Source organism: Triticum urartu, chromosome 6 (assembly GCF_003073215.2).
Source record: "Triticum urartu cultivar G1812 chromosome 6, Tu2.1, whole genome shotgun sequence".
Taxonomy (NCBI): domain Eukaryota; kingdom Viridiplantae; phylum Streptophyta; class Magnoliopsida; order Poales; family Poaceae; genus Triticum; species Triticum urartu.
The window spans coordinates 116,448,139-116,454,138 of NC_053027.1; positions in this window are offsets into that span (position 1 = coordinate 116,448,139).

Genomic DNA, 6,000 nt, shown 5'->3' on the forward strand with positions numbered 1-6,000 from the left:
AGAAGGGAACACTAAAGAAGCTAGAGAATAAAATAAGAAGAAAGGTCCATGAAACAAAAAAAAGGAACACCGTAAAAACGTAAAAAACTCCACCAAGAATGCCTTAGCATTTCGCAAGGGCATATATCCTGGTATGCCATTTCAAATCAAATGCATTGACCAAACACGTCTGATTTAAAGGACGACAGTCTAACGGTCTATTGCAACCAGTCAGTCTTAGAGCCCAACGTGTAAGGAGTATCACAACCAGGGGCCAGGCCACGCCTTGTCTGTCTCCGGAATAATGACGTCGACGGATCTACAGCCCTTCCTTATACTGCTCTCCCTGGGTTGTATAAGAATGTCGACTTGAGCCCAAGAAGAGACCATCAAACCACGAAAGCGTATAACCCTGATCAACGGAACGCGACGCAACTTCGACGAATCATCTACTTCCAGCAACTCAATCCACGCACCCTCAACGATTCCATCTCTCTCCCGTATTGTTCCCTAATGACTCCACACACTTGTCGCCCAAACTGAACTACCCGCCCCCACAAGATCACTGGATCGCGGGGAGTGGGAGGGAGGTGTGGATATCGTAACCAATCCGCATCGTCAGCATGCGACCCAGCCAGAGAACTTTAAGAGCAATAGGGCTGGTTCAAGTGATTTTCTGGGAGAACGAATGTGTATTTCTGAAGACTTTCTGTGAATCAGAAGATCATCTGGGGATGAGAAGTGCTCTATAAGTGCGAGGAAATGCTGCATATTCGATAGGCGTTATTCAGGTGGCAACGCGAAAACGCCAAACCTACAAGGCCCCACGAGTAGATGAGGCGCCGCACACAGCCAAGCTGACTCGCATGCACAGGACAGCAGTACAGCATGCTCTCCGCGCCGGTTGCCCGTATCGCTCCTCTTCTCGCGCGATGTGAATACGCCATGCAAAGTATACAATGGGATTGTAACCGCGCCTAGCTGGTTGCCCGACGAGTTCGTATGCTCCTACGGTTTTCCCAACGATCCTGGGAATTAGTTGCACCAATGGTAGACGCGCTCGGCACGGATCCTTGTATGGGAACGCTCTGAGAAGCCGCGGGCTGCGGTAGTGTGGATTCCACACCACAATCGTGTCGTCGGACCCTCGCGAGCTCACGGTCGACTCGTCACCATCACGAAGATTATCTTCGGCCAACTCCTTCTGGGTGCTGGGCCTCCGTCCTCGATGACCCAAGGATTCCCCAGCTGCTGCAGATTAAGGGGAGGCTCTACGCGGGAAGCTAAAGTCTGAGGTCATCGCTATGATGACGTACACCTACCCAGAGTTACGCAGTACCCAAACCACCCCAGTCATCGCCCTTAACTCCGAATAGCTGAGACGCATTGAGTAAGCGTATCGCTCAGAGTCCCAGAGCTATCAGAGCGCGGAGTAAGATCCTAATAGCACCGAACCAGAAAGCGTAGGCGTACGTGGCCGCGAAGGCACACAACATGGTAGAAAAGTTTTGGTAATGTACTCAGACTCGACTTCGGGCGTAAGGACGCCAGGACGTTGTGGAAGCGCGGCGACGACTGGGCTTCTGACAGGGGCACCAATTCGCCACACTCTGTCCTGATATAAGTCAACCACGCTACTAGTGGCCACGCCCCGCCAATTCATCCACAAAATTCGTACACTACACATGCGGTCATTCAGCACGCACCAACCTGTGGTACTGAGCTAGCAATGATCAGGGGCTCCACACGGGGAATATCACAAACCAACTCGGTGAAAACATAAAGAAAGTCTATCCCACAAACGCATCATCATACAGCCAGCGGGAGCTTTCCGCAGGGCGGCTCGATACCTTACAGTCTCGCTGCTAGAGCACCTTCATTAGAGACCGAGTCCAGTGGATAGACCACGTAGCTACATTATCTAGTCTGACGAGACATCAAGGTTGCCTGACGACAAAGTTGCCGGATCGAGCACCGATTCGCGTATTTAAGCTCACGAGACCTCCACTGGGACTCGGCATAAGACTCGGGACGCCAAGGTAGCCGGTCGCAGGCCTCACCTGCCTGGGTGCCAGTTTCCGGTCGTCCGCTCCCTGCCACAACTCCAGCGCTGCCCTTAGACTCTGCTTGGTCCAGATCGTCCCAAGGCGCATGCCTAGCTCCGTCAATTGCACTGAGTTACGACTAGGGACCACCGCCCTCGGCGTCGCCGTTGTGTCTCGGTCTAGCGCCGTGACTTTGTGCGTAGCTCGAGACTCGCACAAGTGGTTCTGAGCTCGCCCTCGGACTACTGCATAGGTCCATCGGTCGGTTCGCCTAAAAGACCAATCGCGGTAGAGTGAACACTGGCCGCTAACACGAAAGGAGGTGTGTGAACAAGGGGCTGCAGGAGGTTCAACTCTCTGTCATGACAGTACTCATCCAAAGTACTCGCAAGCAAGGAGCTACACTACATATGCATGGGTATATGTGTAAAGGGCCATATCGGTGGACTGAACTGCAGAATGCCAGAATAAGAGGGGGATAGCTAATCCTGTCGAAGACTACGCTTCTGGCAGCCTCCGTCTTGCAGCATGTAGAAGAGAGTAGACTGAAGTCCTCCAAGTAGCATTCGCATAGCATAATCCTACCCGGCGATCGATCCTCCTCCTCGTCGCCCTGTGTAGAGAGCGATCCACCGGTTGTATCTGGCACTTGGAAGGGTGTGTTTTATTAAGTATCCGAGTTCTAGTTGTCATAAGGTCAAGGTACAACTCCAAGTCGTCCTGTTACCGAAGATCACGGCTATTCGAATAGATTAACTTCCCTGCAGGGGTGCACCACATAACCCAACACGCTCGATCCCATTTGGCCGGACACACTTTCCTGGGTCATGCCCGGCCTCGGAAGATCCACACGTCGCAGCCCTACCTAGGCACAATAGAGAGGTCAGCATGCCGGTCTAAATCCTATGGCGCAGGGGTCTGGGCCCATCGCCCATTGCACACCTGCACGTTGCGTACGTGGCCTGGTGAGCAGACCTAGCCTCCCCTTATACAGCAGAGCAGCGCGCCGTTACGACCTGCTCACAATCCCCGGTGTGACAGCTAGTGACCACAGCTCACGGAGCCCCGACCGACAGAAGCGTCGTTTTCTTTGTACCTCACAGTGTAATAAGCTGACTTACAAGAGAAGAACTATCATAGTTTAAACTTAATAAAACAGGCCTTAATTATAATAAATAAACTTCTGACTGTAATCATGTAATAAGTCTACTAATTAACATGTTTTAGTTACTAAACTTGACAACTCGTACTATCAACGAAGTGCCGCATTGTCTAAAATCTGTTTCCCACAGATGTTTAAGCAAAGCGTAGATTGGGTAGTATGATGTCAGGTCTATCATAGGCCCTACAAACTCAGGCGACAGCACTCCCAAGATCCAACAACGTACGAGTCTGCAAGCAACCATCTCGTGTCAATAAGCAGTCACGTTTGATTGCTGGTGAGAGTCATCCCAACTGATGCCATTCAATCACTGATGCAGTAGGAGCACCTGTTTGGTCTCATCTTATATATTCATGCTTCAAACTTCCTGCTATTGGAGTATGCCTCCAACCCATGAATTAAACTTCTAGAACCTCACACTTAGTACAAATATACACCGTCATAATAGGGATGGAAAACGTACAGTGTTCTACCAGTAAGAGAGACTCAGAACACAGCAACGAGCAACTTGTCAATCCCGAGGATATGCAGTCGAGCCCACGTGCGTTGGCCTCCTGCCCACCATGCCCTCACGCCATGAGAACATACCGAGCGCCACACTTTAGCCACATCGCTGAACAGTTCGAGTACTAGCTCACGTGGAGGTAACACAGAAATACGAGTTAATATCTCGTGATCCACCTTCCCCAAGAGGGATATCTCTTAACCGCAGTCCAAGGTAATAAGAATAGGAAACGAACAAGAAGTGTAGGGAGCGCTACCTCGACTCTTGTGACCGCATGGTCAATCACCCACTACCCATACTAACAGTAAGGATAGCAGGTAATGGTACAACAAAATAAGCAAGGAGCATCTAGCAGCAGTATAGGATTAACCTGAAAGCAGTAACATGCTACACCTACTGCTAATGCAAAGGCAGGCATATATAGGAGGCAATGAGCCTAGGGCCAGCATTATACGTACATGGTGGGCCTATATAAGGTAGGGGTGCTCTTTGGTCGTACGTAAGTGTGCTTTTTGTTGGATGCACAGAAGCTTCTTGATTGCATTCATGTTGGAAATATGCCCTAGAGGCAATAATAAATTGGTTATTATTATATTTCCTTGTTCATGATAATCGTTTATTATCCATGCTAGAATTGTATTGATAGGAAACTCAGATACATGTGTGGATACATAGACAACACCATGTCCCTAGTAAGCCTCTAGTTGACTAGCTCGTTGATCAATAGATGGTTACGGTTTCCTGACCATGGACATTGGATGTCGTTGATAACGGGATCACATCATTAGGAGAATGATGTGATGGACAAGACCCAATCCTAAGCCTAGCACAAGATCGTGTAGTTCGTTTGCTAAAGCTTTTCTAATGTCAAATCTCATTTCCTTAGACCATGAGAATGTGCAACTCCTGGATACCGTAGGAATGCTTTGGGTGTGCCAAACGTCACAACATAACTGGGTGGCTATAAAGGTGCACTACGGGTATCTCCGAAGGTGTCTGTTGGGTTGGCCCGAATTGAGACTGGGATTTGTCACTCCGTGTGACGGAGCGGTATCTCTGGGCCCACTCGGTAGGACATCATCATAATGTGCACAATGTGGCCACGGGGTTGATCACGGGATGATGTGTTACGGAACGAGTAAAGAGACTTGCCGGTAACGAGATTGAACAAGGTATCGGGATACCGACGATCGAATCTCGGGCAAGTACAATACCGCTGGACAAAGGGAATTGATATACGGGATTGATTAAGTCCTCGACATCGTGGTTCATCCGATGAGATCATCGTGGAACATGTGGGAGCCAACATGGGTATCCAGATCCCGCTGTTGGTTATTGACCGGAGAGTTGTCTCGGTCATGTCTGCATGGTTCCCGAACCCGTAGGGTCTACACACTTAAGGTTCGATGACGCTAGGGTTATAGGGAATAGATATACGTGGTTACCGAATGTTGTTCGGAGTCCCGGATGAGATCCCGGACATCACGAGGAGTTCCGGAATGGTCCGGAGGTAAAGATTTATATATGGGAAGTCCTGTTTTGGTCACCGGAAAGGTTTCGGTTGCTATCGGTAATGTACCGGGACCACCGGGAGGGTCCCGGGGGTCCACCAAGTGGGGCCACCGGCCCCAGAGGGCAGCATGGGCCAAGTGTGGGAGGGGACCAGCCCCAGGTGGGCTGGTGCGCCCCCCCCCACCAGGGCCCAAGGCGCCTAGGGTTTAGGGAGGGGGCGCCTCCACCTTACTTGGGGGGCAAGTTTCCCCCTCTCCCCCCCTTGGCCGCCGCCCAGATGGGTTTTGGGGCTGCCGCACCCCTTGGGGTGGGAACCCTAGAGGGGGCGCAGCCCCCTCCCTCTCCCTCTATATATAGTTGAGGTCTTTGGGGCTGCCAACACATGAGTTTTGACCTCTCCCTGGCGCAGACCTACCTCTCTCCCTCCTCGTCTCTTGCGGTGCTTGGCGAAGCCCTGCTGGAGTACCACGCTCCTCCACCACCACCACGCCATCGTGCTACTGCTGGATGGAGTCTTCCCCAACCTCTCCTTCTCCCCTTGCTGGATCAAGGCGTAGGAGACGTCATCGGGCTGTACGTGTGTTGAACGCGGAGGTGCCGTCCGTTCGGCACTAGGATCATCGGTGATTTGGATCATGACGAGTACGACTCCATCAACCCCGTTCACTTGAACGCTTCCGCTTAGCGATCTACAAGGGTATGTAGATGCACTCTCCTTCCCTCGTTGCTAGATTACTCCATAGATTGATCTTGGTGATGCGTAGAAAATTTTGAAGTTCTCCTACGTTCCCCAACAG